The sequence below is a fragment of the Suricata suricatta genome, chromosome 7, assembly GCF_006229205.1.
Source record: "Suricata suricatta isolate VVHF042 chromosome 7, meerkat_22Aug2017_6uvM2_HiC, whole genome shotgun sequence".
NCBI classification, from domain to species: Eukaryota; Metazoa; Chordata; class Mammalia; order Carnivora; family Herpestidae; genus Suricata; species Suricata suricatta.
In genome coordinates, this window is record NC_043706.1 from 21,083,884 (window position 1) to 21,096,184 (window position 12,301).

General features: G+C 44.7%; 1 long non-coding RNA gene across 2 annotated transcripts; it reads left to right on the forward strand.

The window, feature by feature from the left end:
- The first annotated feature begins 967 nt into the window (after positions 1 to 967).
- LOC115296229 lies at positions 968 to 4,960 on the forward strand. Of its 2 annotated transcripts, XR_003910794.1 has the most exons (4): positions 968 to 1,107; positions 3,093 to 3,156; positions 4,159 to 4,265; positions 4,579 to 4,960. It is a non-coding gene; the product is annotated as an uncharacterized LOC115296229 (long non-coding RNA). The 2 variants fall into 2 exon arrangements; XR_003910793.1 differs by lacking the exon at positions 968 to 1,107 and having other exon boundaries at positions 1,127 to 3,156.
- Positions 4,961 to 12,301: the final 7,341 nt, after the last annotated feature.

Here is a 12,301-nt window from a genome sequence, read left to right on the forward strand (position 1 = left end):
GGCGGAGGATGGCGGCGGAGCCATGGAAACTGCCGGGTGGATAAATAAGGAGAGGGCCGCGCGAGGCCGTCCCCCAGCTGCCAGCATCTCGGCGGCGGATGCAGCGCCCTGGGAAGAGCGGCCGAGCCCGCACAAGTCCCTTCCTCCCCGCCCCGCGGCTCCCGGCTGGGCTTGGGCCGGGGGTGGGGGGCGCTGCTGCGGGAGGCAGGCCCCAGCCCCGGGGGAGGTGCGGGGCCGAGGCGAGTGTGAAGGTGACCCAGGCCTCCCGGGGTCATCGGCTGTTTGCTCGGGCCGGTCCTCCCAGCCCGGAGAGCCTGGGGAAAGCCCCAGATTCGCGTCCAGAAAGATAGATTCGCCCAGTTCAGATATTCAGAAGCGTCAAGGGGGGCTAAGCTTAGGCGTGAGGGGAAAGGTGGGGAATGTGGGCCAGCCTGGGGGAGGTACAGGCTGTCCCCGAAGTCATGCCCACACCTCCTCAGCCGTCGGGTTGGCAGGATGGTGAAGGCTGTAAGCGGGTTGCTGGGGCCAGGCCTGTGCACTGAGGCATGCGGGGTGGGGGGGTGCTGAAGAGCCCTGGCCGTCCACCGCACCCTTTCCCTGGAAGCGGATTTATGAGTCCCTCCAACCTTCTCCCAACACTCACATACTTCATCTGACTCACTGTCGAGTTACTGATGCTTTATGCCCCAGCCTAGCCTGTAAAGTGCTAGGGATGGTAATGGTGGTGTTATGAAGTTGAGTCACTGCAGGGTGTGGGGGTTACTTCAAGTGAAAGTAAACTACCTGCGCTGAGGAGCCCGTCAGCGGGCTGAATGATTTAATTACATGCCATCTTAATTTAAAGAGATTTACATGCTCGTTGAGGGCAGCTGGACAGTTACATTCCGATGTGCACCTGGCAAGTTTTAACTGAACAAGGTGACAAGATGTTTCACACTTAAAACGGGTGACCAGTATGTCCTTTTTTTTTTTAACTTCACAATTCTTACCCTTAATAGGAAAGGATAGTCTTTTACCTGCTTCCTCTGATAGAACTGTGAAAGCTCTAGGCCAGGGCATGTTTTCCAGAATGTTCCAGAGAACATTGGAGCCTCGGTATGGCCACAGGTGATGTTTCTAATAAAGGGTTCTGTGGTCACATACCACATCTCATTGATCCTGAGATGCACGTGTTTTTGAATTTTAACATCTCTGGTGTCCTATTTGGTGGAATCTTAGCTTTGAATTCTAGTTTGCTAGGCAGTGGTTTTCTTTTTTACTGACGTGAAATAAGGAAGTTTGAGAAATGCTGAGATACACAAGTTTGTTATACAACAAAGAAATGCAACAAATATCTTATAGCAAGACTTTCCAGAATCTTCTGTGTACTGAGGTGATTGTGAATCACCGAGAAGTTATCATACGCAGACTTCCCTAAATGCATCCGTCCAGTCACTGGGTTTTGTGAGCATTATTGTTGAGGCTTAGGATTCCTTTCAGGAAATGCTGCTCTGGTAGTTGTGACGGATTTGAACACAGTTAAGGGAAAATGTTCACATTTCAAAATAGTACCTGAGTGTGATCAGAGGTCATTAAATGATAAACTCAGTTGAGTATCATTACATAAAAGACAGAGACCATTTGGGGAAATATGCACAGAACTGTTCACATTCAGCTATAGTAGCAACTGAATCAGTATCATTTTTAGGGAACTAATCCCAGTGAACATTCAGTTCATCAGAAAATTCATGTATCTGATATATAACCTCCTGCATTATTTTGATTCGTAGAAGTTGATAAAAATGCTTTATTAAATTAGACTGGCTCTAAGCTGCTGGCCAATTATTCCAGTCACCCCAAAAGCTCATTACAGAAAAAAAATTTTTTAAAGAAAGGAGAAAAAAACAAGCAAGCAAGCTTATAAAAACTTACAGAAAGCTGTAATTTAGCATAAGAAAAAGTAAATCTGTCATTCATCCCTTACCAAAGGTGACGGGCAAGTTCAGATTTTTGTAAGTGAAAAAAAAAATACTCTATTTGGAATGTTTCAAATACAAATAATATTTACTATTTTAAAATGTGTAATTTAAAAGGCGCATTTTCATAGTCTAGCCCCTTTTCACTGTACTATTATCCTGTAAGGTAGATGGGACAGTCACTCTTTGCCCTCAGATACTTGTCCATTTGCTTGTGTAAGCGGCATTTATCAAGTGTCTACCGGGTTCTGGACATGACATGAGGCTTTGATGATAGAAAGGTGAATATGAGAACATCCCGTTCTGTAGAAGTTTGCCTCTGGTAGGAGAGATGGATAAGTACAACAAATCATTGTAATGCAGTATGACATTGAGGCTTAGAAAGGTTAATGACTTACCCAAGGGAACTCAAGTCAAGATTTGACTGGTCTGATGATTTAAAATTCCCTGTTCTCTTCCGTAAGAGACCTGTTCCTGTCTTTGCAGGTAACATCATGACGATATAGGACTTGAAATTAATCAAACATAAAATCAAACATATTGAACTTTGAGAGCCAGAAAAAATGTAGAGATTACACATTTCATAGGCCTGGAAAGTGAGCCACAGAGAGAAGAAAATGGATTTGCTCAAGGTTATACAGTTATCTAATGACTGAATTAAGATTAGAATCAAAGTTTGTTGACTCTCGGCCCTTTGCACTGTTAGGTGCTGGCCTATGGTAAGAGACGGTGAGGAAAAGCGTTAGCAGAGTCTGTTTCTACTGTTGTGCTGTGTGGGCTCATCTCAGTAAAGGCCTCGGGCGATTGTTGCGTCTGATAAAATGCCCCATGACTAAGCACTTATTTAAAGAAATATTTCTAAGAGGAACTGCAAGGGGATTTCAGCCGAGTTCCTTAAAAAACAGCCACTATCCTTAAAAGTTGAAGACATGTCTGATAAAAAATGAATATGGGACATTTGGGGAAATTTGCACGTATTAGAGACTATTAATGAATTATTGCCACTGGTTTAAGTGGGTTTGCGATTAATGCTGTTTTTGTAAAGGAGTTCTCGTGTCTTAGGCATATATAGTGAAATATTTGCCCTGAAATTGTGTGATGTCTGCTACTAAAATAATCCAGCTTTCTTTTTGGTAGGGGCTCGGGGGGCAATGAAGATTGTAAATGAAATAAGATGCGGGACACCAAAACCAGGAAGTAGGTATGTGAGAGTGCCATGCTTTTTATCTCTACATTTATGTGTGTGTGTGGGGGGTGGATTCTCGTCATAATGTTGAAATACCTCCTTTTTGGAAGTTTCAGAAAGTTATTTCTCCTACCTGTTGAGTCAAGGTCAGGGAGAAGTGTAATCAGTAATTGCTGACATTTGCATAGGCTAGCACCTTTAACATTTACAGACTGTATTCACACCAACACAGACCTTTCCTCACTCTCCTGGGTTAGTTCAGGTCTGTGAGGAAGGCAAAGAATCTCAGTTGTGTTGTCCACAGACTAATGCCTGAAGCCCTGTCTGAAAATTAAACTCTCTTAGCGCTTTTAAATGGCAGTAAAAATCAGAAGGATTTCCAGGAATACTGAAGGCAGTACATTCTGAGCTTGGTCCTGTCTTGCAGGATTTCCCCGCTTCATTTTAGATGCACAGAGGGGATGTGCTTCGGTTTATCTCAGTTAGCTAACATTCTTACTACACAATATTATGCCAATCCCAAAGCCACATTATCATAGAATCTATAATAGCATTAAGGGCCCCTTTGTGGCTAAGAAGAGTTGGTGTGTTACTGCTTTTATTATAAGATTTATAGAGCTGGTTTATAATACTGTATTCTTAATTGTATGGGTAATATATTTAAAACACATGTGGTAGCTACAGTTCTGGTTCTATTTTTAAGTGACTGAGTATTTATCCCCCCCCCTCTTTCTAGTCATATAAGGTATACTTGCATCTGGAAACTATCAAAACATCGCAAAGACAACAGTGCATGTGGTTAATTAAAGGGATAGACACCATGGAGGTTATAAGCAAGGTCATTATCATTCAGTAAATATTTTATTGGTAATTGTTTGGTAGGGAGCTGGAAAACTATAGCACGGGTGGGATTTCCAAGCACACAGAAATGAGAAGCATAGTTTCCAAATGAGAGTATCTTCATACAATCAGATGTTTAGGTGAAAGTAGTTTTCTCTCACCTTGTTTAAACTGCAGAAAACGCTTTCAGGATGTGTCGAGCATTCCTTCCTGCCGTCACATCATGTTTGTGCTTTAAGTCAGTGGCTCCCAGCTGGTGGCTGAATACACCCTCAGGACACCAGGTAAGTGGTCAGAGACGCTTTATGTGCATCACTCTGTAGACTGAATAATAAAATGACTGGCCTAGAAATGTACTTGGCCCAAATGTACGTGTTTGTCGTTAACGAATAAACTACAGATGCATTGGAAAGCTGTTCTGAATTTATACTCTCACTCTCTTCTATGTATCTCTTAAATTGATGAGTACAAAAAATATAGGTACCATCTTACCCACGGAGGGAGCCAAAAACAAAAGAGAACCAGGTCTGTAGGGGACATGAGAAGCTCTTCTTCATACGTTTGGTAAAGCAAATTCTCTCTCTCTCTTTATTCTAGGAGACACATAATAATTTCTTTGTTTCACTATATATTATATGATGCCCAAGATGAAATGGTGCCAGGGATAATTGGATGCCTTCATGGATTTGTTTTATCATTTGGCTCTTGGAACCAGAAGTTCTAGGCATACCTTCTCTGCCACTTTTTTATACTTAAGGTATTCACTTCTATGCTCCAAGCCAAGAAGAGTTTTTCCAATCCATGCACACTGTGAGACCTGAGATACCCAGGATTGAGATCTCTGCGGGAACTTCTAACAGTAATGGACACTTACTAGTGGGTGCATCTTGTCAGAAATGCAAATGTTGTGCACAATGCCTCCAAAGGCTCTTCAGACAGAATAAATTTTCATTCCCTATGTTGCTCTACTTGCTTTCTATACGCTGTCTTCTGCGGGGTATTTTTTTAAGGGCCTTTAGTCTTGAATTATTACAGCGAGCAAGCTAGCAGATGGCATCGTTGCTGAGTGGGGTTCCAGGGTGAAGGATGGTACACTGAGCTCCCAAATCATAATTGGAGGTGGGATTAGTTGGAAGAGTCGTGTTTATTAACAAATCCTCTTCGTTTTATTTACTCTCCAGTAATTATTTGCCACTGATTAAGCCCTTACTCTGCACCTGGCATGTTATGCTAATCTTTACAACCTTATAAGGTGAATACTATTATTTTTCCACTTGACAGATGAGGAATTTGATGCTGTAAAGGAGGTTAAGTAATTTACCTAAGGTCATGCAGCTGGTAAGTGACAGAAGGAAGATTTGAACTTAGGTCTGTCTCCAAACCCTCCATCAGCACCGACCGCTCTTCAGAGAGGAGCTGAACTGTGAGGCCTCCTCACCAGCCCTAGGGTCTAATGACTTATGCACTTGCCTATTCTTATCTTTAGAAAGCGAGAATTGCTGTAAACTGAACCAAAATAATGACAGCTGTTTCCTTAGGCCATCCATCATTAGTCACTTTTTCCTTTATCTCTTCCCAGCGAGCAGTAGGTTAGTAAGTGGCTTAACTATTACCAAGATCATCTGGGCATTCAACCTGCAGATGGCACTGGGCTAGTTATGACTTAACCTAATTATTCCAGCCTTTCTAACTTTTCACTTCTAGCAATAGTCATCAAAAAAAGAGGAGATTTTGAAAGACTTACATTGATCTTACTACCTTAAAGAAGAGGGAAAATCTTATTTAGGTGAATGAGTCCTAGCTTTCCTACAGAAAGGGAGATTATTATTTGTCTAAGTAGAAGTTAATTAAGAGGGTATTGCACACGATAGCTATTAAGTCAGTAATGACGTGGAAGCTGAAAGATCTCACTATCGGACACATATGGTGGCTAAAAAAATGGGACATCTTCTTAGTTTTACTTCACCACTAGCCTTTTTCGAGGGCTTTGATCTGGATTTACTCTCACCTCTAAACTCTTTTTTGGACCTCAAGCCATTTTACCATCAGATGAGGACTTATCTGGTCATCTTCCTCAGTGGCCCCTCTCATTTTGAGATGGAGGGAGATGAAGCATTTCCAACCAACCCTGCATAAAATCTAAGAGGATCATCTGCCAGCAATAAACTCTTCCCCCTTTCTTATTAGGAAGGCAAAAACCAAATGTAGGCAGTGGGATGGGCTGACATCATATGGAATGTTCCATACGCCTGCATACATCCTCACCACTCCCTTGGTACAGAAGTTAAAGGGAGCCACTTCTTATATTGGGGGTTTGGGAGGAAGGAGGGTGTCTCCGTGAGGCCGGGAGCAGTGATTTCTGGGTCTGAAGCAGTGAGGCGGTATGCAGAGAGCATGTGCTAATGGGCAGGTAGCAACACCCCCCACTGGCCCCCTGGGGGGGTGGGAGACAGAACTGTGAGAAGACCAGAATGCTGCCTCTTAAAGCAACTAAGACCCCCCAGAGAGACCAAGAAGCTGCATTCTTTGTGGCAATAGCTGAAATATGGTATGAGGTTGGTCCCTGAGAACTGGTAGCCTGCCAGTGGCAAAGAGGGAAGCCAGCATCCCCCAAACATAAGACCAAGAGGATGAACAGGGCCTTTGCACACCCGAGGCCTGTTACACCTGCCTGCCTGGGATTCTGGCTCTTAGCCCAGCGTTTGGGAAAGAGCTCAACTTTATAATACTGTTTGCCCTCTTGCCCGAATAACAAAGAAATCCAAGTAAAAAGGTGCGTCTATGTTTTTCCCTCCAAAGCTGGTTGATTTGAGTTACAGTTGTAGTTTACACTGTGCCTGTAAATTTTATGCTGGAGAAAAAGCAGTATTTCACACCACAAATTCAGCAGCTGAGATGGTTTGCTCTTGCTGTTGTTCTATGACCAGATGAGGCAGGTTAAACCCTTAACACTACCCAAGTCCCAGGTAGCAGGCTTAGATGGCTTTCTTTCTTTTTTTTTTTTAATGTTTTTTATTTATTTTTGAGAGGGAGAGAAAGAGAGAGAGACAGTGTGAGTAGTGGAGGGTCAGAGAGAGAGGGAAACACAGTATCTGAAGACAGGCTCTGAGCTAAATGATCAGCACAGAGCCTGATGTGGGGCTCGAACCCACAACTGTGAGATCAAGACCTGGGCTGTAGCCGAACACTCAACCGACTGAGCCACCCAGGCACCCCGCAGATGGCTCTTAAAATAGACCAGGCATGAGTGGCCCACTGGGGTGGGCAAAAGGTAGTTACACCACCTATGATATAACTTCTAGAATGGTTGCTGCTGCCCCTTTGCTCCAGAATCTAGCCCCAGCACACAAAAAAGTGGAAAGTCCTCAAACAGTTTGTGGGAGTAGCGTGTGTGTACCTTCCCTAGAGCTGGTTAAACTTTCACTCCGCTTTGGAGGCTTCTAATAAGCTATTACAGCCTTTTCTTTTCTTTCTTTTCCTTTCTTGCTTCAGAGGGATGGCTCCCCAAACAACCTTTCTGGTGGCCATTACGGAGGACAAAATTATTTGCTGAAGCACGTGCCAGAGTTTTACAATGCGCGGCACACATGGGAAGCTTTTGGCACACTCGCGGCCACAAGTGGGTTCTGGGGCTCTGGGGACAAAGAGTGCAGCTAGTTTGTGTGGCCACTGCTTCAGAATGGTGAGCAGGGGATGACGCCCGTTTAAGGAACCGGAAGTCAGGATGGGGTAGATTGATTCTCCTGGCTGAGAAACGCTGGTAAAGGAAGGGGAAAGCCCCATCTTGGAAGAAACTTCAGTATCTGCTGACCTGTGTGTCTGCCTGGCAGGCATCTTGCTCCTCCCCAGAATGACCCGAATCTCCTTTGCCTTCTGTCCTGGAAAGTGGCCTCTTGAAGGGAATGTGCTCTACTATTTAGAGAGGAAACCAGGAAGTGAGGAGTCACAGCCCCGGCTTCCTGGTCAGGCTGCTGACTCACACAGCCCTCCTTCGGGCAATTTCCTTCATTTCTCTGTACCTCAGTTTCTCAGTTCAGTGAAAGATGAACATAGAATTCCCCTGGAGGCATTGGGAACATCTAATTAATGTTTACGTTTCTTTGAGATAACTGGGATTCGGAGGGCCTTCATTACATGGAAGATTGCATCTTAATTGTCAACTCTAAGTGTGCACTGGATAACTAGCATTGGGAGTCGTTGGACCATCTTTCCAATAGCCGCTCTGTGACATCCCCTCCCCCTCCCTCCATGCTTGTCCACGCTGACCTTGGGGTGTGTCACTTGCTTGACTTCTGTTAGTAAAGGGAAGGAGACTTTAGTTTCTCTTTGTTCATTCAGAGGCTGGGAGCCCCTAAGTGTTTGCCAACAAGGGCTGATGAGAGGAGAGAGAGAGAGAGAGAGAGAGAGAGAGAGAGAGAGATTGAGAAAGGGATATGATGCTGCTAAATGCAGCCCCTTCAAACACAACCTTCCATGTTCTTTGAAGGAATTTCGGCTGTCCCTTTGTACTTACTTGGTTTTCTCTTCTCCTTTCAAAGTGTTGACTTCATTGTTTGGCCAGGGTGAATACATCACTTCCTCTTTGGGGGTCTGGGTTTTGTCTCCTGCTGGGTCTGAAATGTCATGTAATTTGTTGGGTTTTGCTAGATTATGTTGGGGGTTTGTTTGTTTTTTGGTGTTCCCAAATCGGCACCGCTTCATCAGAACCCTTGCCACTTCTACCCACGATTAATGATGCGATAGAAATTTGCAACCCCTTGGCATTTACCACGAGATAGGCGTGTGTCTGTAACTGCTCTCCAGGTTCCGTTGCCTACAAAGGGAGATCCCCCTGCAATGGCAAAAACCCAACAAAACCCGCTGTTATCTTTTCTTCCTGCTGTGTGGTCAGGTTGCTCTGTTGCTTTGCTCATTATCTGAACTTGGTTGAACAGTGGAGCGCCATGTGTTTCATCCACAATATGGTGCTAGCCCCAGATCCTTTTCTCTTCAGATGTGCCAACCTTTCCATGACTTGCCGTACATGACTTTTTTCCATTCCTGGAAGCAATGTGTCTCTACTCCCATCAGTACATTTTAGTAGATACACTTGGAATTTATTAACTCATTCCACAAGCATTGTTTACTTACCGACATGTGCCAGGCACACGGGACACTGGGCGTGTGATAGGAATCGTGAGACTGAGTTCCTGTTCTTGGACAGCAGTGTGGGCAGGGCAGGGTAGTGGAGGTGCAGGTAGTGATAGGGAGGGTGAGAATGACCCACAGGCTCCTAGTTCTGGTGCACAAAGAAGGATTTCTGTGGGTGCACTAATAATATGTATAATATCCACAGTGTGAGTTTACTTATGATAACAAAAATATTTTCCTGAGCTCTTACTCTGTGCCAAGCACTGTGCTAAGTAACCTCATTAATCCCCAGTCAGCCCTTTGTGCTGAGGTGTATTGTCATTCTTATTTTCTGGATAAGGGAGGAGAGACGGCAGAGGCTGAGTGATGGCTGTAGGGTTGTTAGTAATTTCAAACAGGCAGAGAGGCCGTGCTGTCCAGGGAAAGAAAAGCTTGCCAGGGCCCCTTTTGGACAGGGTCCTGCCTGAACCTGTGACAGCACTAGTCATTAATTCTCTCTCCACATTTCCCTGAAGAAAGATTTGTTTTTTGTGTTCCAGTAGGACGTTGGGTGGACTTGGTGTGTGTTGAAGTACGTCAATGCCTTTACTCGTAGGTTCTTCTTAATATGGTCCTACCTCAGGGCTGTCTTGGTGAACTCTCTTTTGGGCTTAGTGGGAAAACTTGGGCCATTCTGCCAATCCCGTTTGGAATACCTGCTTGGAAAGGATTTTGGGGGTGATACCGGTGGCTAAGGAGCTCCCCATTTATCTGTTTGTAAAGAAAGAGGGATCACTCTTTTGTTTTACTTAAAAAATAGTTTAATATTTATTGTTGAGAGAGAGAGGGAGAGAGTGTCTACGAGCACATGAGCAGGGGAGAGGCAGAGAGAGAGGGAGACAGAGAATCTGAAGCAGGCTCAGGGCTGTCAGTACAAAGCCTGACGGGGTTCAAACTCAGAAACTATGAGATCTGACCTGAGCTGTAGTCAGATACTCAACTGACTGAGCCATCCAGACACCCCAGAAGGATCTTTCTAATATGTTTAAGACTGTTAACATTACTTTATAGACTCCACATGAGCATCATGGAGGTTGAAGTGCTTACCAAGGGCATCAGCAATGTCCTTGTCACTGTATTCAATGGGCACAACTAGTGCTTATACTTGACTTTAGCATAATTTGCTGCTGACTGCCATCTTTTGAATGACTCTATTCTCTTCATTTCCTGATTCTCTTCCCAGCTCTCAGGGCAGTACTTTGTCTTTCCCTGTGGGTGCTTCCAAAGATATGTTCCCTTGCCCCAGGGCACTCTCATTTTCAGAGATATTACTTCGTTATCAGGGATTCAATTAGTGGCTTCACCTGAATGGCTCCCAAGCTTCGGTCTCCAGACCAGGTATCTTCTACGGCTGGAACCCAGCTAGTGTGCAGGACTCACAGTAACCTTGAACCCAAAAGGTCTAATGCTAGACTGGTCCTCTTTACCCGAAACCCTCTTCTTGCATCCTGTCTCTGTGAAAGGTGCCATGGGGAGACTTAAGCAGGGGGACTCAGCATCATCCTTGATTCTTCCTTGTCCCACTCCCACCAAGGGCTCTTCCTTCAACCAGTTCTGTTGTTTCTAACTCTACAATGTCCTGAATCTTCTGTTTCCCCATGCTGTCACTACCACCTTAGTACATACCACCATCTTCATTAAAAATTTTTTTTAATGTTTATTTATTTTTAAAAAAACAGAGAAACAGAGTGTGAGTGGGAGAGGGGCAGAGAGAGAGGGAGACACAGAATCCAAAGCAGGCTCCAGCTCTGAGCTGTCAGCATAGAGCCCAACACGAGGCTCGAACCCACAAACTGCAAGATCATGACCTGAGCCAAAGTTCGACACTTTACTGACAGAGCCACCCAGGAGCCCAGCATCATCTTCATTTGCTGGCCGTCTGCAGTAACCTTACTGGTCTTCCCTGTGGGAATTCTTGCTCCCACCAAGCCATTCTCAGCCAGACAGCCATAGTCACTTTTCTTAACTGCAAATCTGATGATGTGACTCCCCTACATAAACCTTTTCAATGGTTGCTACTGCTCTGAGGATAAAATTTAAGTGCTTTAACATCACTTGTAAGATCCTGTATGATCTGGCCCCAGCTTTGCTATAGTCCCTCACTTCATGGTCATAATTCTCCAACTGAGCATTCTGCATCTTACCTCTATGGTCTTTAGGACATGCTAATCCGTCTGCTGGGACTATCCCCCCATGTCCTCCTATGCTTTAACTAGTGCTATGGGCTGAATCCTGTTCCCCAACCCCCCAACTCATATGCTGAAATCCTAATCCCCAGGAGTTCAGAGTGTGAGCTTATTTGAAGATCAGTCAGTTCTTTGTAGAGATGGTCAAGTTAAAGTGAAGTCATTGGGATGGGGCCCTGATCCAATATGACCAGTGTCCTTGTACAAAGAGAAATTTGGACACAGAGATGCATAGAGAAGCTGATGTGAAGATACACATGGGGAGGACGGTCATCTACAAGCCAAGGAAAAGGTCCTGGGTGCAGATCCCTACCTTGCAGCCTCACAGCCTCATAGCCTCACAGCCCTGCTGACACTGTGGTCTCAGGCTTCTGGCCTTCTGAGCTGAGAGATAATAAATTTCCCTTGTTTGAGCTACCCAGTCCCTGCTACTTTGTTATGGCAGCCCCAGCAGACTGATATACCTGGATAATTCCTGCTTATCATTGGATCTAAATCTTAGGTATCACTTGGCTGTGACCTCCTAGACTGGGCTGGATGACCCTCTTCTGTGTTTCTCTGAATCCCCTGCTCATTGGGACCTCATTCTTTCTATGAGAGCATGTGTCACTCTGTGTGAATTGTTTGTTTTTTTTTTTGTCTGTGCTGCCTAATCAACTGGGCTCTGTGACGGTGGGGACAGACATAGCTTACATATCATCATATCTCCAGAGCCTTGCGCCTAGTAGGGTAGTAGAGTCTTGTATTAGGTATGTATTGTTGAATAACGAATGACCCCACAACTTCATAGTTTTTGACAACAAACATTTATTATGTTACAGTTCTTTGTGGGTCGGGAATTCTGGAAGAGTTTAGCTGGGTGGCTCTCTTGTGAAGTTGCAGTCCGGATGTTGCCCAGTCATCAGAAGGCTTGCCTGGGGACAGGCTCCTCTTCCAAGATGGCTCCCTCACATGGCTGTTGACAG